The sequence below is a fragment of the Panthera uncia genome (assembly GCF_023721935.1).
Source record: "Panthera uncia isolate 11264 chromosome B3 unlocalized genomic scaffold, Puncia_PCG_1.0 HiC_scaffold_1, whole genome shotgun sequence".
NCBI classification, from domain to species: Eukaryota; Metazoa; Chordata; class Mammalia; order Carnivora; family Felidae; genus Panthera; species Panthera uncia.
Window position 1 is genome coordinate 69,288,462 of NW_026057582.1, and position 25,466 is coordinate 69,313,927.

The following is a 25,466-nucleotide window of genomic DNA, read 5'->3' on the forward strand; positions in this document are numbered from 1 at the left end:
AGCTTCACTAGGACACATCACTCACATCCTGAGGCTGCCATCTTAATTTAGGCTATTGTTGCTTCTCTAAGAACCAGCCCAAGGATGGACTACTCAGTTTCTCTAGGTTAAGTCAGTTGTTCTTGTTGTGCACTCATGGTACTTTTCTCTTATCTCCACACACTATCTACCAGGTTGGATTGTAATTGATATCTACATATTTCCCTACACTTTAAGACCGTGAGCAACCTGAGGACAGGTTCTACAGTTAATTCATTATTGTGTCCTCTCTCTTAGTTTTGTGCCTTGTACACAACCTGACACATGGTCTAGTATGTGCAAAACATGTTTTTTGAGATGATGTCCTCACATCCTGGGCACTGGTTCAACTTCCTTCTGCTTGTCTGCTCCTTATATTGACCATCTTTCCTCAGATAGCATTTTCCCGTGTTAATTTTCAGTCTAAAAGTGTGCAGCAGTTTGATATTTTATATTATCAGAAAGCCTCTGTTGCTCAGCCTTTTTGCTATCTATCTAGTAATCTCACCAAAATAATTTCTCACTGCTATACCCAAAAGAGTATACACATGGTTCCTTCTCCCCCAACCCACACCCTCAGATGGCTGATTTCTCTGTTTTTCTCTTCCAACTCTGTGCTATTTCCTCCTGAAGAACAAAACACAACAAACCAACCACAAGGATAAGAAAACCACTCAAACTTTCTGTTCTGGGACTCTACCCTTGTTTATTTCTTATCTGCCAAATAATTTTTGCTTACTAACCCTGTCTGAATACTGCCTTGTATATGCTCTTAAATCTCTTGTATAGGCATATCTTTTGTTTCTTATCGCCATTACATATTCCTTAATTGACATATAAGCAAAAAATTTGTTGTCGTTACTGTTGTTGTTTTGAACTAGTTTAGAGGACAAAACATCTCTCCTCCTCGTTCTTGTCCTGGTGGTTTGAGTGGGATTGACCCACCCCCAACTCCAGATGTGTGCCCTGATTGGTCCACTTCCCTTGGCCAAGGGATTGGTTCAAGGATGGAAATGTAATCTTATCATACTCAATGACTTAATAGAAGATGTTTATTGATATTCAGGAAAAGAAGCTTCTCTGGGGGCACCTGGGTGGCTCAGTCGGTTAAGCATCCGACTTCCGCTCAGGTCATGATCTCACGGCTGGTAAGTTGGAGCCTCGCCTAGGGCGCTGTGCTGACAGCTCAGAGCCTGGAGCCTGCTTTGGATTCTGTGTCTCCCTCTCTTTCTGCCGCTCCCCTGCTCGTGCTCTGTCTCTCTCAAAACAATAAACTAAAAAAAAAAAAAAAAAAAAAAAAAAAAAAAAATTTTAAAGAAGCTTCTCTCTTCTCTGAGAGTTAAGAATCTGTCTTTCTTTTCTGGCTGGCATGTTGAAGATGTGTCATCTAGAGCCAATGGGGAGGCATTTTGGTATCCCGTGAAAGTGATGGAGCTGCTGTGCCCAATGGAACCCCCTTATATGAAAAATAAGGGTGGATAGAGTGTAAGAAATTACAATCATGGTGATATTATTTGAACTGCAGGAGCAAGCCTCCACTAGAGCCAACCTCTGGCTTTTTTGGTATATGAGACAATAAATTCGCTTTACTGTGTGAGCCATTTTGCATTAAGTTTGCTGCCCCTGAAAGCGATAAAGTTCCTTATTGATGTGTAACAGCATGGACTGTGAGTCAGCACAGACCTGTATTTGAATCCCAACTGCATCCCATTATAACCAGACTAGTCAGGTAAAATCAGAGTCTCTGTCCTGGTTTTCTCATCTGAAAAAGGGAGATAACATCAATGTTTCAGAGTTTGTGTAACAATATGATATCTACAAATCTCCTGGTTCATGAAGGGGTTCAACCTATATTAGCTGCTGTTATCATCGGCTATCAGTTTAGATTAATCTACAAGTCCTAGTGCTTTACACATTTATTGGCAATTCAGTTGTTGACAATGATTGTTAAAACATACACACACATATATGTGTCCATGTACATCTATGATATGTGTACACGTATACACATATATATCGGTATTCTGCACCACCTGTCTCGAATGAGTCATGATTCACCAGAGGTGGGTGGCGAGTAGCTATTTGCAAAGCTGAATTATAAATCTCTGATTTAATAAACCTTCTAGAGCCACAGAGTTTTATTCCCACTCGACGAAGATCTGTGGAGCTCTTACCAAGTTGTGACAAGAGGCTATTTCTCCCCACTTTGATGAGCTCATACTATTGCTGGGCTGTATCTTGTAAATCAGGGGAAATCATCATACAAATTCTTCTGGAGGAATTGGATATGTCAGCTGATCTCTGCCCCATTAATTTCCAGTTGCTCATTTTGCAGAGATTATATTCGTTCCTCCCTGGGGTGGGAGCTGAAGGCAGAATGAGGGAGAGTGTAGGAGGGAAGAGAGGTTAATGGAAAGCCACACTGTTTTCTTGGTTTGTGCAGCCACAGTAGGAACTGAGGGAAACATCTTACCATGGATATGTGGTTCAGATATATTTCCATCGTGGAGGCTAGACTTTCATCTAAAAATCAAGAGGCCCAGACTTGATTTTTAGGTCTTATTAGTAATATAGCAAAAACAAGCAAGCTTAATCCTCTGTTTCCAAAAGGAGGGAAATGTAGTCATTGTTTTTCTGGTGATGGACCAGCACCTATGATTGGGAGGCAATATCAGAAATGCTTAGGGGCAGATGGTTGATTTCACAATCATCTAGAACCAGGACCTGCTAAGTGTTTACCATGCTGAGATGTGAATGAGGACAAGGTGCTGGGGACGTAACTCCAGGTTTATCTGATGGCTTGTCAGCAAATGCTGTAACATTTTCATCACCCAGGCTGACAAGTTTTGCCGAATCAGGAAATAACTTGTTTTGAGGCGTGCAGATGTCTGTGTGTGTCTTGTAAACAATCTAGGGGGTGGGGGAATCGAACAACAAAGGGCAGCTTTGCAGATCACAGCCCAGGATGATTGCTTGACAGGTCTGTGCCAACTCTGCTGGTGAACAAATAAAATGAGCCATTCCCCTTCTCCGAGGACTCTGTATTTTTAAAGGGGGATAATAAATGCAAAGCTGTGTGAAGCCTGGCTGGGGGAAATGTGAAATCCATCTCCCATGATTTGCATAACATAATCAGCAGTGCTCTGATAATCAGGCTGGGGGAGGCAGTTGGAACATGTGTTCCATGGAGAGGTCCTGGAGCTGGCCCCAAAGTGCCTGCTGCGTGTTCCTGAGCTTGACCCCAGGTGACTGGCACCCCTTGAGACACTCCCTCTCACCAGGCTTGAAGATCACTAGAGCTGGCACCCTATCGATACTCACAGGTTCCTCCACAGTAAGCAATGAGCACACCGCAGTGAGTTCTGCCTGTATTACCTGTGTCTGCCCTTTGAAAGAAACTGATGTTTGTCCAACTCGTAAGTATGTGTATGGTGACATGACTGAGTGGGAGCTTTTCACACTATTTCTTGCTTTGTGCACAAATGACTCATTTTTCAGGGATGCAGCTCTGGCCGTTTCAGAAGGTGTCTTGAGACTAAGGTAATTCATATCGTTATAATTCTACAGCACGGAGTGCTACAGGGTCCACTTTGCATTAATGTTTCCATGGCAATCAGATACTTGACATTTTATTTAAACTATTAATCTAGAATGGCTCACCAGCCTATGAGAGGAAAATCAAAGCTCACGATTTCACTTCTGGAACCAGTACCAAACCAATAAGTAAGATGCATAATTAACTTTCACGGTTGCAAAAATCTGTAGTTGTGACAGGTGCTAAACACATCACAAAATAGAAGCTTACCCCAATCGCTCCCTTTGAGCCCTTCTTTTGTTACTTACATTCAAGAGAAATCACAAGGGCTGGGCTTCTGAAGGTCTGCCCCCCCCCCCTTGCCAAGGCCCTCCATACCAGCCCCTGCACACTGTAACTCTAGAGTCAATTCAAACTGCATATGATTAAAAGATGGAAATATTCCCCATGGACATTGGGCAATTTATTTGTGAAAAAGATTTAATGAAGAATTTCAAAGCAGCTAGTGCCCTACAAAGAAAGCTCATTTGTGAATCTCTGTGTTCTCTCTGCTGCCCTAAGAGCATCTGAGGGGAGGAGGAGGAACCAGTGCCCTGCAGCTATTGCCAAGTGTATCACATGTGAGTTTCTCAAGATATAAATATTCCCAGGCAGCTAAAGGCATTAGAACAGGCTGTTTTTAGATGGTCACCTCTAGTCTGGGCCTCCCTTGGCCAATTTGGGAGAAAGGCTGTCTGCCTTCCGTCTCCTCAAGGTCCTTCCCGCTCCAGGTTCCCCGTCCCTAATGGCATCCTCTGACCCTGGATATCCCAAGACAAAGCCACACAGGCTCTGTCCCGAAGATCTCTGCTTTTTTCACTATCACCAAATAACCTTGTCTCATCTTACTATCATTTAATATCTGGATCCCAGCTGATACAAAACCCCTCACTCATATGAAAATGGGTAAGAAAGGATAATAAAATTCAGTTTCCCGGAACATTTAAACTTCAGAGTAAGAGGCATCTGAATTCAAAGTCTCTCTTACTAGCTCTCTGATCTTGGACACATTATTTAAATTCCTTGAGCCTCAGGCATCTCACATGTAATTTGGACAAAATAACTTCTCACTTAAAGACTTCTTCAGTTTCTGTGGATTTAATAAGATTATGAATATAATGCTCTTAAATGCACTTAAAAATACTGATTATTATTTGTAGCAGAGGAAAACCAATGACACAACATCTTTACCCAAACAAATAAATTCTAATGGAGAATTGACTGGACCCACCCCCCAATGTGCAAGAGAGGACTGGTCAAGGGGCTGGCTTTCAGGGATCTTAAAATTGCATCAAAGAAGTGTTAGCCACAGTTCAATATAATTTTAATCGACATCCCTGCAGTTTTGTAGAAATTGACAAACTGTCTCTAAAATTGATATGGAAATGCAAATGACCTAGAACAATCAAAACAGTCATTAAAAAAAAAAGAGCAAAGTAAGACCTAAATTGTCTGATTTCAAGATTTACTATAAGGCTACAGTAATCAAGAATAGTACTGGCATCAACATGTAGATCAATGGAACAGAATAGAGTACTCAGAAATTAACCCATTCCTAGAGAGTAATTTGATTTTTGATGAAGATGCCAAAGCAAACCAATTAGAAAAGGAAAATCTTTTTAATAAATGTCGCTGGAACAAATGGGCATCCCTATGGAAAAAAAAAACAAAAAAACCCAGGAACCCCCATCCCTATCTTACAGCATACACAAAAATTAATTCAAGATGGAGCATAACTAAAGGTTAAGTCTAGAGAAACACATAGGAGAACATCTTCATGAATTGGGGGTAGAAAAAGGTTTCTTAGGTCACAGAAAACAATAATCATCAAAAGTGAGTAACTTTGACTACATCAAGTTAACTTCTCATCTGGTTATTTAAAAACTCACTTAAGACAATAAATAGGCAAGCCACAGACAGGGAGAAAATGTTTGCAAAGCATATCTGACAAAGGACTCCATATCCAGGGCATATAAAAAAATCATACACTTCAGTAATAAAAACACCAACAACTCTATAGAATATAAACAAAATATTTGAGAACTTGGCATAAGAAGATACATGAGGCACCTGGGTGGCTCAGCCAGTTAAGCAACTGACTCTTAATTTTTTTCTTATGTTTGTTTGCTTGTTTATTTAATGTTTATTTATTTTTGAGAGGAGGGGAGGGGCAGAGAGAGAGAGAGAGAGAGGGAGACACAGAATCTGAAGCAGGCTCCAGGCTCTGAGCTGTCAGCACAGAGCCTGCTGCAGGGCTTGAACTCACAGACCACAATATCAAGATATGAGCAGAAGTCAGATGTTAACTCACTGAGCCACCCAGGCGACTGATCTTGATATAGACTCAGGTCATGATTTTGTGGTTTGTGGGTTAGAGCCCCACATAAGTTTCCACGCTGATAGCACAGAGCCTGCTTGGGATCCTCTCTCCCTCTCTCTCTCTAACCCTTCCTGCTCATGCTCTCTCTCTCTCTCTCAAAATAAATAAATAAAATTTAAAAAGAAAAAAAAGAGGCATGGATACTATTTTCATCTGGATAGCAATTTGGGCAACGTGTGCATTTATTAAAAATTTGTGAAAGTCTCTAAGAGTTACACATTTCATGATCTATGAACTGTATGCCAAAAGAAAAACCTTAAACAAATATTGAATTTTAGTTAACAATATGTATGCTGAAGTGTCAGGAGGAAGTGTATTGGTGTCTGCAATTTGCTTTGAAAGGTGACAAAAATGAGATGGTTCTAAGTATGGATAGAGCAACGGATACAACAAATAGATATGCTATAAAGTAAGCATAATGAAATGTGAATGGTAGAATCCGGAGGATGTTCTCTTTCATGTGTATATTTGACAATTTTCAAAATAAAATGTAGGGAAAAAAGTGTTACTCACTGCTTCTGTTTACTTGCAATTACTCAAAGAACTCTCAAAAGGCAGTTTCCACGTTACAGGCTTTGGTCTTTGCAGTGATTAAATTCTATCTGTTCATTTGCTTGACAAACAATTCCGGGACGATCTGCTATGCAGTGGGCACTAGGCTAGGCACTGGCAATCAAGTAGTGAATGAGATAGTCATGGACTCTGCCCTTCAGCTTACATGCTATGGGTGTCAATATTTAATAAGCAGATGCATAGACTAATTACAAATGGTGATCTGTCATGAAAAGAATCAACCACAGAGCTGAGACTGAGGAGGCCAAGCGGACAACAGGTCTTACAGAGGATGGTCACAAAGGGCCAGTCCTGTAAGCTGAGGCTATTTGGAAAGACCAACCCAGTGGAAGGTATGAGGTGTGCAAGACTCCAGGAGTCCTCAAACAGCTGAAAGACTGGTGAGGCTGGCAAGGGAGTGGAATACAAAAGGAAGATGGAGAATCAGACAGGAACAGCGTCAGTGGAGCCTTAAAACTCTTTACAAGGAACATTCTAGTGCAATGGGAAGGCACTGGAGAATTTGAATCAGAGTATGATGTGATCAGGTTTATGTTTTAAAATCAGTGTCCCTGGGGCACCAGGGGACACTGTGGGCACCAGGCTGTGTGGGTTAAGCTCCCGGCTCTTGATTTTGGCTCAGGTCGTGATTTTATAGCTCGTGAGCTCAATCCCTGCGTCGGGCTCTGTGCTAACAGCATGGAACCTGCTTGGGATTCTCTCTCTCCCTCTCAATCTGCCCCTCTCCTGCTCTCCGTCTCTCAAAAATAAATAAATAAACTTTAAAAAAGTAAAAATTAAAAAAATAAATAAAATAAAATCAGTGTCCCTGTTATGGCAAGCAAGCACTACACAGAATGCTAGAGTCCAAATACAGAGACCAGTTGGAGAGCCTGAATGGCCTGGACTAAGATGGTGGCCATGGGGAATGGAAGAAAGTAGACGGACCGGCAATGTGGTCTGCCTAGCAATGCCTATTTGGGTTCTAGTTCTCTGCTGAGCTGTACATACGTACCTGAAAGCAGAGAGCAGTTTCTTAACTAAATGCCATAATTGTACCCTGGAGTCAGCATGGAACTGAGTTTGCAAAAAGTGTTTCAGCCCGCCCAGGCAGCAGAACAGAGCAGGGCGGGTGAGGCATCTCTACACTCACTTGTACACTCACATGTACAAATCCATGGTGCTGGTGTTTCTGTCACACTCTCACTATGTTAGTGGACTGTGTATTAAGATCTTTTAAAGATCAGTTTGTCGAGAGTCTTGTTTGTGTCTACCTGGGCTAAATCAAGTGCAGCTTTCAAAATCCTCAATACTATTATCACCGAAGCTCTGTTAAAGACCACCGCCACTGGAGAAAACAGGAGTCTTTTTGGCTTGTTTGTTTGTTTTTTTTTTTTTTTAAACTAATCCTCCAGATTGCTTGTCAGTCTGGATTAATCAAAATCATCAGATAACTACTCAGTAGTGTTCCACTTCGCTCACATAGAAGCAGTCATAGTATTTCATCTTTTAAAAATTATAAAATAAAAACATCATGGCAATCTGGCTCACACATCTGTCACCACACTGTTTGCCAGGGCTAATTTGGCTCATTTGGTTAAGTTAGCTGGCTAGGCAGCACCCCTACGTTGTTCACACTTGATCTTCCATTCTGTGAGAACAGTCTTCTCTGATTGAGAAGCTCACATAGGTGTTCTTCCCTTTGAGATCTCTGAATAGTACTTTTAAAACTGGCTTTGTTATGGTTAGAACTGAAGGATGGCTTGCATTTACATGCAAAGAACGGAACTGCAATTCCTTTTACCTGTCTGCTAGGAAGAATACTCCTGGTAGGTTGAAGTGAAAAACCTCTGTCTTAATGGGGTATGTCAGGCAACAGAAGATATTCCCAGGCTAGATATGCAAACTTATTTTCCTTAGGTAATTGGCACTGGAGTCTTAATGAAGGTAAAATAACCTTTCCTCAAACAAGCAAAGGGTCACACTCTTAATATAACATGCGAACACAAGTGTAATTCATAGATGTACAGTCTGAACCTTCATGCCTCACCATTCCTTTCTATGGGCCCAATATACTTTTTTGCAAAGGCATACGTCATATCTCAATTTCTTATGGAGAAAGAAGTTGGCTACCACGTTCTGTTTTCTAGCCAGCGGGACATTATTAGGCCCCTCCCCCCTCCCCCGGGAAGGGTCTGTGCTACCAAGTTGTTCCTCTGACAAAATACAATGGATTTGCTCTGAAACATCTGAGGTTTACTTGGTCTCCCTTGTAACCAGGATACCCGTATGCTGGATGGTTTAGCTGGGGTTTGGAGAAAAGTGGTACACACGAGGACAAAAGTCTTTGGTTTCTTCTTCCTTGTGGTCCAGGCAAGGCAGCAAAGGTCATCCCTCCTCCCTTGTGCTTGTGTTCAAGGAAACTGCAAAGTTAAGAAAGAACAGGGACCATCAAGCAGGACTTCCGGGTCTTTCATTTTTAACCTGAGTTGAAAACACGGGGAATGGCAGACCTTATTGGTAACCCTTTAAACTGAAGTCAAAGGGTTCAAAAAGAAAAGGAGAGCCTATGAAATATATACTAAAGGCAGAAACCACAGTGAGAAAGGGAAGTAATCTGTGATTTGGGATAGATGCCTTTGACATATTCATTGATCTCAGTGACTTGCAGAGTGCTGATAGCACTCTGGCCTCAGGGTGAGGTGCCTTGCCAGCTTCCAGATCAAAGGAGCGCCTAGGTGCTGAATCCCTGGCGTACTCCCAAGCAAAAGTGCCTGGAGCCACATTTGCTAATTACAGGTTGTGTTCTGCTGTTTCCAAACAGGGTGAAAGTGACAGAAGTTTAACTGTGAATAATTACACACTTGAATAAGTATGTGATTAGCACTATTTGTTGTGGTTGGGACTGGAGTGACGGGACAAGAATGGAGTGATTGCATTATTTACAGCTTAATTGTAGACAAGTAATTACTTATGTAAGCTGATGGTGTGGGGTCAGACAGGACCTGCAGAAGAATGTAGATGATCTGAAATTCAGCTTCTCAAATCAGTCACCCCGCCCCCATCCCTTCTGAGCAGGATAAAGAGAATGAACTATGCATTTCTTGAATGAAATGCTTTGGAATGTTAAATGTCTTGTTCAGTCTAAGCACAGGATCGGCAGAGACATTTTAAAATCTCAGCTTCGAAAGTAATAAATCACAAATGCCACCTAGTGGTTCTTGGTATCCAGCGGCTGCTTTATCTGTTTAGTGTAGCCAGACTCCAGTTCGGGGGGGTGGAGGGGGGGGGTGGAAGGAGGATTTTTCTAATGGAGGAGGGGGGTATTCCAGGTAAGGATTGAGTTGAATGGACCAGAACTCAAAGTCCATCAGTCCGTCCCTAGGACTGTCCTTACCCTGCCTGCCTCTCCCCATTCAGCCTTAAAACCTGCCTACCCAGATCGTTCCAGTCTCAAACGCTGCCTTATCTTACACCACTGTAACTTCTAGAGGTACTGTGGAAATCTGACTACAAATCACTTTGTAGTTTGTACTTTCTCCAAGCCGCTAAAATAATAAATGTAAAGTCAATAGTTTTTCTGATTTGGGAGTAGACTCATTGTTGTGTTTCCTTGGTCACCCTTCTCATTCACCAGGCAGTTGAAAGCCACTTTCTCAACTACTGTGCTCCAGTGTTCATATCTAGATCTGAATATGGAGGGATCCTGTCGCCACAAACTCTCTTCAGTAAGAGTGTCTGTTTGAAACGTGCATTGGAGGGGAGGAGCAGAGAATAAGTTTCTTGCAGTCCAGACTTACTTATTTTCACACACTCCCTCCCCTGAGCTTCTTCTCATGATTTGGTCAAAAAATAAATAGAAGAGTCAATTTTCCTTAACAGCTCAAAGCTGTACGAGTAAAATTCTTTGAACAGGGCCCAGAGAATATTGCTGTAAACCCACCAGCACAAGCTGAGATGTAATCAGCCTGTTGCATGTGGCTTATGCAGATTCCACCTTCACCAACCGGCAAGGTTGTCTTTGGAGGCTCTGTTTTTCTGGCCATAACCCTGGGAAAAATGGAATGGTGGTGATCCTAACTGTCCCAAGCCAGCACTCAAGGGTGCCACTTGTAGAGGGTGACCACTTACTGTTTAGAGAGAGCTACAATTTCGTACATAGTTTGTCATTTCCTATTGTGGGTCCATTTCCTTCTGTGCTCATGATGCTCTTCAGAATATCCATGCCACTTCTTTTTGGGGACATTCTACAGATGACTAATCCTACCCCACCTGGGGCAATGTTTTTCATTCTCAGGATTGCCTTCACACTCTTGGATACTATCACCCCTCAAAGTATGTCCAATTAGATCAAACACTTTCTATATACTTTTTAAAAAAAAGTTTATTTACTTATTTTGAGAGAGAGAGAGAGAGAGAGAGAGAGAGAGAACAAGAGGGAGAAGAGAAGAGAGAAGGAGAGACAGAATCCCAAGCAGGGTCCACACCATCAGCACAGAGCCTGATGTGAGGCTCAAACTCACGAATCATGAGATCATGACCTGGGCCGAGGTGAAGAACTGGATGCTCAACCGACTAAGCCACCCTGGCGCCCCAAAGGTCAAACACTTTCTTTCCACAGGGATATCACTTATTGGTATGTCATCAGAAGTCTCTTTCCTTCTCCAAATTAGGGATATCACCCTTAGGTAATTGTTTTGTTTTCTATATTTCTGATACTTTGACATCTGGAGCTTAGCTAACCTTGTAGCCAATTCCTAGAGATGGGAAACAACTCATCTGCTAAGGGTCCTTTCTGTCCTACCAATCAGGCTTTTACACTCCAGGCCACTACTGTCTACTCGAGGCGCCCAGGGCCATGTACCAGATAACTAGAGACAATCACTATAGCCCAGAGCCCACTAAAATTATTCAAACTACTCTTGCCCATTTCTTCCCTCATAAACCAGAATAAAGGCTCATGCCCACGTTTTCCTCTTGCTTCCCTCTGCTGACTGACCTTGGAGCATCCTGGTGTAACCCTGCACAGTATGGCATACCCTTCCTCATGGGAACTGTAAGTAACAAACTGTTGTTTCAAAGGCAGCCACCTCCCGATCTGTAGCCTTTACCATACCTGAATAATAGCAAAACCTACATTTAAAAGCAGATAGCCCGGGGCACCTGGGCAGCTCAGTCAGTTGAGCATCTGACTCTTGATTTCAGCTCTGATCATGATCTCATGGTTCATGAGATCAAGCCCCATGTGGGGCTCTGCGCTGACAGCATGGAGCCTGCTGGAGATTCTCTGTCTCTTTCCCTCTCTCTCTGCCCCTCCCCCACTCTCTCTCTCTTTCAAAATAAATAAACATTTACAAAATAAATAAGAGCAGATAGCCTTTGTCTATACCGAGCCATGCTACTTCAGAATGTTTAGTCCAAGAAATTATCACTTTCTCCTTCTTCCTTAGAGTTCTCTTCCCAAATTCCGCCTGAACAACATACTCATCTTGTAGGAGGAAAGCCTCATTTCTTGTGTTGGGCTGCCACATGCCAACTTAGTCTTCACTGTTCTCCTCACTCTGTCACAGTCCCCACCCTGCCCACTAAAAAGGGCATATCTTTTTCTTAGAAATGGTTGACCTTCCTGCCTCATACTCTTAAACCCCCTGCTCATTCAGCAACAATCCTTTTCAAACTATTCTTTATCTCCTTCACTTCACCATTCTGATTTTGTGCTTGTATTTGCCTTAAAATATCTAAAATGGGCCACATATTTTGAAAAACAGAGTTTGGCCTCCAGGCAAACAGCACAGTGCTGAAATGGAACCATCATTGTGAAAGGGGAGGCTCAGTGGATGGTCAGCTTGGAGCTTGGCCCCCAGCTCTGCAAAGGACAAACTGAGTGATTTGGGCCAAATCTTATGTATCTCAATGTGAATTAAGACACTGAGTTGTATGATTCTCAAGAAACATCCTCGGAAGGGACACAGTGTACTCTTCGCAAGTGTCCCCTCATGGGATTCCTTTGGGAGAGTTCCAAATGAGTCGAAAAGACACACACTCCTGCAGTCAATAAACACCTCTTTCCACATCCTTCTTGTTTTCTTTGTGGTGTTGTCTTCTGATATTCAACCTTTATAATCTATATGCCATCGATTCTATTTCTTTCTCCATTACTGCGCTTTCTGGCAAATCTGATAGATGCTGGTGGCCCGGGAGTGACTGACATGAAGAAACCTCAGATCCAGCTGAATTACATAGCTGGTCTCAAGGACCCATGTCAGGCAAGCAGTGTCCAACCATTTCCACAGAGAGCTGCTCCTTTAGGGTTTTGTATCTTTCAAAGAACAGGCAACAGTGCCTTCCGTGTAAGGGCTGGTTCAGACCACATTCTTTCCAAATAAGTCAGCCAGCAGCGCTTCTGATATCTTCTGCCTTCCTAGATCTTCTCCAGTCAGTATTTTTCTGCGGTATGAACACTGGTTTTATACATTGATGCCAGTAAGGAAATCCCATTCTTACCACAATGGTTTCCCTCAGCGCTGTGCCTCCTAAAACCACAGACAAGGTGTGCTCTGACTGAAAATATGTTGAAGGTTGCTGAACATCAGCATGACCCTGGTCATTGCCGCTAAAGTTAATCGAGTAAATAAAGGGTGTTTCGCTTTCTCCTCTTTGCTTTCTCAGTTAAACAGAGGTGAAATAAACCTATCCTGAAAGAACTAAGCCTACAGTATTTGTTTCTTTTTTAGAAAGAGAGAGAGCGCAAGCAGGAGAGAGAGGGAGAGAATCTTAGGCCGCCTCCACACTCAGCACAGAGCCCTACACAGGGCTCCATCCCATGACCCTGGGATCATGATCTGAGCCGAAATCAAGAGTCAGACACTCTACAACAACAGAAAACTTTATAGATGAAGATGTTGTGTGTGTGTGTGTGTGTGTGTGTGTGTGCATGCGTGTGCATGCATGTGCGCATCGACTAGCGAGGTAAAAAAAAAAAATGACCATGTATTATCAAATGCAAAGGATGCCGGTATTTGTTAATGCTCAATTCCTAGTTGGAAAAAAAATAAAAAAGAGTCAGATGCTCAACCGACTAAGGCACCCAGGTGAGCCAAGCCTATGGTATTTCCAAAATTAATGTAAGTTAGCTTCTTGTGGAAAGGTTTGGGGTGGGAACAGTGAGAGCCTTTAGGGTGTCTATTACTTTCATTTCATAGCCATGAGTGCAAGGTGTTCTATCCCCCATCGCTTGAGCAGCCAGACATTAAAACACCAATCAGAAGAGAAATGCTAAATTGCTGGTGACTGCAATGCATAAACTACGTTTAATCATTTACTTTGAATCTCTTTAAGACGATAATACCCTAGCCTATAAGAGAATCAATATGTTGCATTAAAACAGGATTTGATGGCACATAATACAATATGTAAAAGCACAATGGAAAAGATTCTTGCAAGAACAGCTCAGCCCTGAGTAGAAACAGGTAAGAAGTGATAGAATTTCCACTCTCCTGTTTTTCAAGAAGTGATGTTTCTTTCTTTCTTTCTTTCTTTCTTTCTTTCTTTCTTTTTCTTTCTTTCTTTTTCTTTCTTTCTTTCTTTGAAAGAGAATGTTCTATTCTATCAAAAGCTGTGAACTCCATGAGGCAATTGAGCTTAAATGCTTGATTAGTCTTTACATAACCACAGAATATGGCTTGGGGAGCAGGGCAGTGTGATCATAATCCCCACTGTAGTAAAGAGGAAGCTCAATGTCAAGAGGTGCCATGCCAAATCAACAAGTGAATGTCCTGAAATACTTGTTGATGGGAATTATCACTCTTCCTTACTCATTTTCCACCTCCAGCAAAAACAGCAAGGCCTCTGGCTTGGAACCAGGTTAAAAGGAGAAGCAGCAGTTCAAGAGAGGATAAAAGAAAGAGGAAAGTAATGCTCATGGGGTCACCTCTCTGAGAGCTTTTGGATGGTGAGTCAATTGGGTTTGTACCACACAAATGGGGGGTGCAACTGAGCTCATTGTGGGGGGGGGACAGTTTGTAAAGCACGCACCTTCCAAGATCCCTCTAGGTACTTCTCTGATATTGCCAAGTATTTGAGTTTAGTAAGAGCGGACTTTACTGGGATTTAGGCTTGGCCACTAACTTGCTGACTTGAAGGCTTCAGATCTTTCAAAATTGTATACAAACCATTTCCTATCCCACAAGGACTTCCTGGTGTTAGTGAGTCAATGACTTAGATGTGCTTTGAGCTCCTTGGCAAAGTTCAAATATCCCAAGGCTGTTACTCTGTGCAAGATTTCCTGACTCCAGTTGGTTCAACAGCAGTTACATCCAATGCCAATCTCTTTGTGCCGGGACAGGGAGAAAACTGGGATATCCTTTGTTCAACCACCCTATAACCTGCGGCAGTCTGGCGCAGAATGGTTTTGTGGATGGATGAGCATGTGTTCTTATTTACAAGAATGCTACAGAGTACTGCCATGCTCATTTCCTACCTCCTGGGACTTCTGTGAGGTTTGTCATGATTATTCCAGCCGTGCACCAGAGAATTCAAGAGCTTTGGAAGTATAAAACATATTTAGTGTTTGCCGGTGACTAACAGGGCTTTCAGTTTGCCATTTACTTTAAGTTTGTGAGTTTCTTCATCATGGAATTCATGCTGAATGTACTTAGGAGGTGAAAGTTGGTGAGGTGAAACATCTTGAAAGTATTTTGGTAATTCTTTTTTGAAAATTTTATATTGTTGGGGCGCCTGGGTGGCTCAGTCGGTTGGGCGACCAACTTCGGCTCGGGTCATGATCTCACAGTCTGTGAGTTCGAGCCCCGCATCGGGCTCTGTGCTGACAGCTCAGAGCCTGGAGCCTATTTCAGATTCTGTGTCTCCCTCGCTCTCTGACCCTCCCCCGTTCATGCTCTCTCTCTGTCTCAAAAATAAATAAAAGTACAAAAAAAATTAAAAAAAAAAGAAAATTTTATATTGTTTAACTCATAAGTGCACAAGGAACTTGCATATACTATTGGTAGACACAGCTTTACTGTGGTTTTCCTCAGTTAGGATGTTGTCGCATTCCGATATCCTCTCTCTCTCTCATTTCCTCATCTGCCTGACCCTGGGACAATGTCTACATCCACGGCCTCAGCTGAACTCCACACCAAACTATATGGCAGGATGTTCTATAGCCGCCAATCAAAGACGAAACTATTTTCAAACTAAAATTTGCATTTCTTCTACCTAATCTTGGAAATTTGGAGTCACACTTAAGTCTCTTACTTTCACATCCCCAACATCCATTTCATTACCATGTTCTGATATTGTATCTACTTAACATCACAGGTATCCACTTTGTCCTCTCGATCCACACTACCACCAATGTCTGGAATATTATAAAATCCTCCTATCACTTCTACTGACTCAGTCTCACTTACTTCTAATCCCTCAGCTTACTGTCAGAGTGATCTTTCTAATACAAAATTCCCATCATGCTTAAAATCCTTCAGTAGTTCCCCCATTGTGTTCATGCAGAATCTGTTCTGACTCTTTTGTCCATTTGCATCTCTTATAAGCTCCTAATACTCACCTAATACTCACCTGCTCCCAGTCATACCGAAGTATTTGCATTTTAAAAACAGCCGTGTTCTCTCATGCCTCTGCCCTTGAGCCAATTCTCTATTTCCAGACGGACTTTCCAGCCACCTTTTTTTCCATTAAGTATAACTGTCTATTGCCTGTCCTTCAAGATTGACTTCAGTTGTTTCCTGGAGAATCAGAGGATCTTCTCAAAACTCCCTGATCTGGGCTACGTACCTCCTGCTTTGAGCACCAAAGTACCCTGTGCACACCTCAGCCAGAGCAACAATCACACACTATTGTTTTACAGTATTGGCTTATACTTGTCTGTCTCCACTGCTCCCGTGGACTCTCAGAGTCCTGGTTTTCACTTTTATTTTTTAATCTCTTTATTCCTAAAGCCTAGCTTAATATCTGGCACACAGTAAGGGATCAAACCGAGAAGAAACTCAGATTTTGAGGAGGTAAACTTCCTTTTCCTTTGATGGAAGGTATATTTGGCCAGTTGTAAAGAATGACAAGTATAAAAATCATTTAATAAAAATGCATAGGGGTAGGATTGTGGTTTCGTGTCCTGGAGTACTGAGTGAGTATATCATCAAAAAGATTCTTATAGAATCTGCACAAAGCAGATCTTGTAATTTAAGCTAAGACATGGATTAGAATTGCCCCTAAAACAGAAAACAGGAAAATGTTTGGAAACCCAAATAAAGCGTGGCTGAGAAAGGAATGTTCACCCAGTATTCCATCAGTTTTCCTACATTTCCTAACACCCTTGCTATTAGATACGACCATGGGAACAGTCTGGGCTAACAAAATGTGACACGTACAAGAATAGGCAGTAAAAGGCCTATGCATGAGTCTTTCTCTCTTCTGATGCCAGGGCAATTGAAGAGATGAGTCTGTACATTTTGGATCCACAAGAAGGTAGTGTTCTATCACTTTGGGTGACGTTATGGGACAGAGCCTTGTGCAGACTAACATGAGAAATAAAATGTATTATACTAAACCCCTGAGATTTGGGGAGGTGTTTGTTATTGCAGCATAACCTATAGTATCCTAATACAGAGAGGATTTGGAAGAAAATAAATGAAATAGAAACGTCCCTCTTAAAATTGGATGATAGTAATTTGATGCAGACAAGTTGATGTCTTTCTCCAAAGACGTGTGGACCTGAATTTCTCTATAGTATACTGTTGAGGGACGATTCTCCACGGATCTCCCTTACGTTTGCATGTCTTATGATCAGTATCTCTACTGCCTTTTTCTGTACTATCTTTTCAAGAATGTTTGTATAGTGAACCTCCATGAACAATAGACATAGTGTCCCTCTTTGGAGCAAAAGGTAGGGTTACTTTCAGCCCTAGAAGATAGGAGATATTATATCACTCTGGAACAATGGACAGCCATGCTTATGCTATCTACACCCAGTATAGAGATTGAGGCACCCACTGCCTGTACAGGGCTGCCTGGCCCTCTTCATGTTGCCCTTTGGGAATTGGGGCTTGGGAACTGGTACAGGAAAATGCTGATATTCTGGCTACTACAAGTTTGTGAGTAATAGACACCTTTGTTTATGAGCCAGGATTCTCATGTCTTCTGCCAGCATCCATGAAACTATGGCAGAGTATCTCATTATTTTGTAAGTCAGGTAAAATCTCACACCCTTCTCATTTCTTGACAAATAGTAGGGAAATCAAGTTGAATTTAGGGACAAGGCTTGACTTAATGGCAGCTAGTTGTATAATACTCTTCCTGAGAATCAAATGTATCATAGATAAGGAAGAGACTTCTCCAGCTCAGAGCTGCTGAGGCCTCCATCGGCATACAAAAAAATTTATCTCCAAGAGAGTGATTCGTGACTCAGGTAGGAAAATGCCGTTCATGTGCAGCAGATAAGGCATTGGGAAAAAAAAAAAAAAAACTTTTAGGGTCAGAGTAGGTTCAGAGTATAAGTACAGCGCTATGAATTCTAGAACATGATGGTATTTTCTGGGTGCCTACGGGAGTAGAAGAGGAGAAGGTGCACAGAGGAAAAAAATCACTTTAGAAAATATTTCTGCATCATCATATGTAACATCATGCACATACCCAAGATCTAACACTTCCACTTCCAGATATATTCTCTACAGAAACGATTCTACAAATGCATCAGGATATCACAAGAATATTCACAACAGCACTTTATGTTATAATGGAATATTGGCGACAACCCAAACGACAAGTGACAGGAGGCTGTATAAATAAATTACATCACAGTCCTACAATAGAATATTATTTGGCAGTAAAAATGAATCAACATAAATGAATCCTAGACCATAAAGAACAAGTCAGTAAAGAACATGTACATACAATATTTTTCAATGTTTATAAAGCTCAAAACAAACAGAACTGATAATAGAGTGTTTACGGGAGTGTTTTTAAAACTATTTGACAACTGGCCAAAGGAAGGAATCTATTTGACACTGTGATCCATGGACCACTGTAAGAAATGACTTCACACACCAACATGCACACACAAGTACACATATTACTTATCCCTACCATGTCCAGTGTACTCTGGTGATTTCCATTCCATTGTATTATATATCATTAAAACCAAATTCTGGTAGTGACCCATTATTTTGATTTCATAGTTATAACTTGCAGTTGGAAAACCATTGACTTAGGGTTAGTTATGTATGTAGTAAAGCTACAAATAAAAGCAATAGAACAATACACAGAATACATGATAGTGGTGAATGGCAGAAAATGGGGTTGTGGTGAGAGGAGCCCACAGGTAATATAGTGAGGTTGATAATATTCTACTTTTAACTATTGTGTTGAGTTCATGAATATTTATTTCATTACTTTGCTTAATTATATATTTACGTTGCATATATTATGTGCATGTATCAATTGTAACCAAATATTTTTACAAAGAGAAAGGTTAAAGTGAACGGTGGAAAGGAAGGAGGTAGGAAGAGAAGGAAATAAGATAAGTTCTAGAAGGGACTAAGGATCTCAGCCCCTGAGGTGTCATGATTTGAAACCAGTATAGTTTAAAGCTAGAAAAGTGTGCAGGAATTGGAATTGTGAACTATTCCAATGTTAACTTGGGTTTCTGTCTTTGATTGCATGTTGGATTGAAGATGAACAGAGAGTATCTAGAGCTCAGTACTCCTTGTCAGAAACCACCTTTGTCTGAAGCCAGTTAGAATCCCTGGGGCCTCATTAGAACTGAAGGAAAAAGAGGACAGGAAGGGCAACAGACCAGATAGAATATAGGGAGCTTTAAAGAGAAAGCACTGGAGCCAGCCATACATATAGTTTCTTCTAGCCTGGGCCATTTCCTTGCAGGAAAAAGGAAGACCATGCAAAATGAAAAAGAGAAGGGGCAATTAATCCACAGTTCATCAATGAAGAAAATTAGTCCAGCTAAATTGCGATTGCAATATGGATTTTGTAAGTTTGAAATAGCACAAATCTCTATATTAATCACATTGATTAGATCATTTGCATGGTTACCCTTCAACTTTTACTCTTTCAACACTACATGAAACAAAATTTATCTGGGTCCTTGTGAGTTGTGGGTTAAATGCAAAAGAAAAACAGTTGTCTGTATTTTCTATATTGGAGACCACCTCAGAAAGGGAGGTTTCACATCTTACTTTTTTTCCATTCTACAAAATATAAAGTCTGGATCATAGGATGTGTGAAATAACAAATAATGATGCCTACTAAGATAGTACCTATTTTTCCCTAGTAAGTTTTTGCATGGATTTATTCTAAAAGTACGGCAACTCAAATGTGCTGTTCATTGCATGCAGCAGTGCTAACTGGATAATACGTTTGCAAGGTGGGTTAAGAACTTGGATTTTTTTTTTTTTTTGAATATTGGTTAAAGCCAATCTGTCACCATCTGGCCTCTCTCTGTTTTATTCAGCACTTCTTATCCATGGGCATGATAACATAGTGATAAACACAAATGATTCTCAAAGAGATAGAATCTAAGATCTTGGTGTGTTAACATTCATTTATTTAACATATCAGAACTATTCTGGGCACCAGGATAGGACTTCCAGTGATTCAAAACTTTAGATTCCTCTAGAAGATTAGTATGTAAATGTTATCTCTAAGGTTATAGGATTGTCCTTCCTGAGCCCTTGTGGATGTAGTGTCCACGTGACTATTTCTGGACAATGCATTGTAAAGGGAAATGCTGTGTGTCACTTTGGAGCTGAGCATTTATTTGCTCTGCTCCAGCACTGTACTCAGTAATATTTGGTATAGGAGCTACTTTGTTAGCCTGGGTGTGCAGAGTCGATGTAGATTGAGCAAGAAATAAACCTTTGTTGTTGATTATGGGCTTGCTTAACTCAGCATGACCTAATTTGTCATTACTACGTACAGTGGTTCTGATTACCTATTTCAGTGTGTGTGTGTGCGTGTGTACACACGTGTGTGTATATGTGTAAGGTTATCCACACATCCAACAATTCTCCAGACAGCATTGTGTCCCACAATTCAACCCAATTCTGACGTTTTCTGAGAAGATAGTATCAGATTCCATGGGTTAAGATCTCAATTCCATAGGACTGCCCTCCCAACTCAGATGCCAAATGCAAGCCCAGGTTATCCTCTGTGCTTCTGACCAAATAGCTACGGATTGGAGTTTCCCATGACCACCTCCCCCCCCATTTGGGTTCAATTAATGAGCTAGAGTGGCTCACAGAATTCAAGTAAACATTTTATTTAATAGATTATAAGTTTATTACAAAGGATATGAATCAACAGACAGATGAAAATGTAGAGTAAGCTTCATAGAAAGGGCTTGGAGCTCCCATGTCCTCTACCACTTTACCCAAATGTCCACATGTTTACCAACCTGGAAGATCACCAAACCCTGTCCTTTTGGTTTTTTATGAAGGCTTCAGTACATAGGTACGATTGATTAAATCATTGGCCATTGGTGGTTGAACTCAATCTCTAATCCTACTCCCTTCCCTTCTCAGAGTTTGGGGGAGGTCGGAGTGGGAGGTAGGACTGAAAACTTCCAACCTTCTAATCACCTGGTGGTTCTCCTGGCCACAAGCCTGCATCTTTAGCAGGCCAAAAGACACGTCATTAACATAACAAAAGGAATCTTTATCATTCTCATCACTTAGGAAATTCCAAGGGATTTGGGAGCTCTGTCAAACGTATATTTCTTATTGAAAATTACAATGTCACACTATTAAACTTTCAAGGGCCCAAAGTCATTTTGTCAGTTATACAGGAAGAACGCCATAACCACACTATATTATAGTTATTGTAAACATTTCTGAATGATCTCTGCACTCTGTCCTGTCAACTCCAGTCTCTGCCTTTTATCCTTTTCATTATCACGATCCAGGCAATGAGTATCAAGAATTCCTTCTATTTGAATGAAGGCAATATTTTTGTTTTCATGGAACCCTGAAAATACTTGGCAGGGAAAAGACACAGGGAAAACTTAAATGGAAAATTAGGGGGGGATGGCATTTCTGGAACATCTACTCTTAGCTCCTGACTGTATCAGAAAAAGAGATATTGATGAGATTTGAACAATGGCAGCAGCAACACAATTGGTTATTTACTTGGAAAGTTTTAAGATCAACTCTGATCTCACCCTGTCCATTGGATACTTTGAGTAAACTCATACAATATTTGCTTTTGCATATGTTAAATATAAAGAAAAAAGAAATTCTTGGATATTAAAAAAAATGTTAAGACAAGTAGATAAGCCAAAGAATATTTATTTTCAAAACCTTTAACCACCCAGTGAAAGAGAATTTAGGGGAGCAAATGAATCATAGAATTTTAGAGTTAGAAGGAATGTTAGACATCATCCGGGTCACTTTCCCGATTTTACAGATGAGGAAATTGAAGTCCCAAAAGGTTAACTGACTGGCTTGAAGTCCAGACAGTTATTTGATGAGAGAACTTGATTTAAATCCATCGCTACTTCCCCTCTATCGTACAATTTCAAGGTTTTCATAAAGATGAGATTGCTGTCTTCTGATATTGCACCTAGACCAAAAGCCACCCAAACAGAAGTTCAATTATAAATGACACAGAAAGCTTCAAGAAAGACTATGTCCTTGCACATGATGTATAGTACAGATATTGCTCATTCTGGATGAACTTGAAAGATAAGAAATAACTATAATTTATTTTTTATTTCCTGAGTCTCCAATATTAAAGGGTTCATAGACTGGATATATACACTGTTGCAGAATAGAACCCACCCACAAAAGGAGACACTGTGGCCAAGCATTAACTAGATACCCTAGGCATAGAGGCAAACATTAAATTGCTATATTTTTCTGAGCTTTGGGTGGAATCAGAGAATCCCTCAACATGAAAAAATGTTTCATAATCTTCAAAGCAAAAGTGAATTGATGATGTCCCAGTCCTTCAGTTCCTCCTGGAACTATACCTAATCAGTTCCAGAGTACTGTTGGCTTTTCCTCTGCTATCTCCCCTTTAGTCTCCCTGGTTTGTTTGTTAAACTCCGAATCCTCATTTTGTTGTTTATGTTTCTCCATACCCCTGCTGCACCGTAACTACCTCACATCATCACAAAACAAATCACTTCTCACAACATGATGCTCAATTTTGCTGAAACTTCCTTTGTCTTAGAATAAACTGCCCTTTTTGATGTCCATAGAATCCTTTCAGGGTCTTTCCTAAAACCTTTTCTCAGTCTCTCAGACTCTCCCAGCTCACATGACTCCCCTCTACTTCACTGAGTGCTGGTTGCATATTAGAATCCTGGGGAACTCTGGTCAATGTTCACATTTAATAAACACACTAATGCCTGGAACTGCCTCACATCAATTAAATCATATGTTCCTGCTGCCATCATGGTTAAAAAGCTTTTCGGGTGATCCTAAGCTAGAGTCAAGACTGAAAACCACTGTCCTAGAGAATTCTCAAACCATGTCATTCATGCTGATACTTATTCATAATATAATTATAAATTACAAATTCAGTGTTATAATAGTGGATGTCTTCATGTGTGTAAATTTCTGGCTTTCCAAGTGAGACAAATCCCATGAGTTATGCTTATTTTGAATCCCTGTGAAACTTGATCCTGAGATGAGCACAAGTAAAACCCTCAAAAGATAAAGTCTTGGGACTCCTGGGTGGCTCAGTCAGTTAAGCATCTGACTTTGGCTCAGATCATGATCTCTCAGCTTGTGAGCTCAAGCCCCGCGTTGGGCTCTGTGCTGACAACTCAGTCTGGAGCTTACTTCGGATTCTGTGTCTCTGTCTCTCTCTGCCCCCTTCCCACTCTGTGCTCTGTCTTTCTCTCTCTCTCTCCCTCTTTCTCTCTCAAAAACAAATAAAAACATAAAAAAAAGAAACTCCATCCAATGGATGCATTTTATCCCACAAAAACAAAGCACACAAAAAAACAAAATCTAACTAAACTAATCATATTTTGTGAAGATTTTCAAATAGTGGAAACAAGTGGAAGGAGAGAAATTGGAGCTAGAGAAGCTGAGTCATGAGAAAAGGAGACTCCTATGGTGTTGTTCTATTCCGAATGATGATTCAGGTCTTCATAAGCTCTGTTTTCTAAAGCTAGACATCTTCCTGAACTACATTCTTTCCTTGTATTCCTGTAAGCTTAACTCCTATTATCTTTGGTAACCTGCGTATGTTATTGCATCCTGAAAGGAAGCAGGCAAGCTCAAGTGACCTCTGTTGGGAATGTATTATAATTTCCCCAGTCTGGCTCCCATAAAAAAAAAAAAAAAAAAAAAAAAAACACCAAAAATAGCTCATAATATATGCTCACAGGATTCCTTTTCAAACTCCTTTTCAACTAATCCAAAATACAACTGGGGATGGGGAGTATTTACCTAGAAGGACAATATATCAGACAGATATTTTGTAATTATGACTTTTGCACATAAGTCAGAACTATATGAGTCTTGGAATTAAGATATGGGACTATTCTTAATTGCTATCAGTGGCTCTTCCTGAAGCCTCCTTCCTGTGATGCTTGCTCACACAGGTACTTAACTATGTTCCAGGCACTACTCCAAACACTTGACCTCTAGTAGTTCATTTAATCACCAAAATAAGTTCATGAAAAAAGTGCTATTGTTGTCATTGCTATCTTTACATTTAGGGATCCTAATACCCAGCTGTGTTGCCTGCGTCACGTAGTACAAAGGAAGTAGTGGACCTGTATCTAAACCAGTGTGAGTTCTCTCTTTGGTGAATCAGAAACCGCACCAGGGTGAGTTGTCACATAAGAAAACTTTTTTTTTTTTTTTTAATTTAGAGAGAGAGAGAGACAGCACGAGCAGGGTAAAGGGAGACAGAAAATCTTAGGCAGAGTCCACCCTCAGCATGGAGCCTAATGTGGGGCTTGATCCCACAACCCCGTGATCATGACCTGAGCTGAAATCAAGAGGAGGATGCTCAACCCAGTCACCCAGGCACCCCACAAAAACAAACAAAGAAAAACTTTATTTGCAACAAAAAAGGAGAATAACTTCCAAAGCTATGAACCCTGGAGCAAGGGTGGGTGGGTTCCTTCCATTTAGGGTTAGGATGAATATTTAGATAGAGATGCCTTGTCATCATATGTAGAGTCAGGTATAAGGTCACACATGTGCCTTAAGGAAACATGCCTATACACACATCATACATTATGTAAATGAAACTCGTGCTCCTTCTTGGGCAGAGATTTTAGTGTTATAATAAAGCAAAGGTAGTTGTCAGTCATTCTAGAGGTCACTCCATGATCCATAAGCTGGAAAGAAGAGCTTAAGGGAAAATGTGGGATAAAGGTGGATGAGTCCAAGCAGGTGGGCACTAAAGTCAGTTCTTGAGGTCTAGCTGGTGACAGACTCAGATTCAAACCTAGGTAGCCTGATTTCAAGGTTCATCATCTGATCTCTTCACTATAGTGTTGCTGTGACATACATCACCGGTACACCCTGTGTCTTTCTTCTACAAAGGAGAAATTATCAATGCTATTAAAGAGGTTCAACAGTTAGAATCATCACATAACTGGCAAATAGATGCTTTTTCAAACAGAAATTTAAGCATTAAGCCATTGGATGTAGTCAACAGCCTTTCATTTACAAAGACTGGGTTTAAATTTCATGTTTCCTGATTAGCTACTTGCGAGTAGAGTGGGTAGAAAATATATCCTCAACTGAAAATGAAGAACAAAGTACTGATTACTTTATTTCTATTAAAGCATAATGTGGGCAAAAAAGGCACCTCTGTTTTTTCTCATATCCAGTGGACTTATAAATAAGCATTATAAACACAACATTCTCCCTCGGTCTCTTGAGTGACTAGTGTCTATACGTTGCACGAGGGCATTGCTTTCCCTCATCCTGTCTTTGTAGTTAAGTGAAT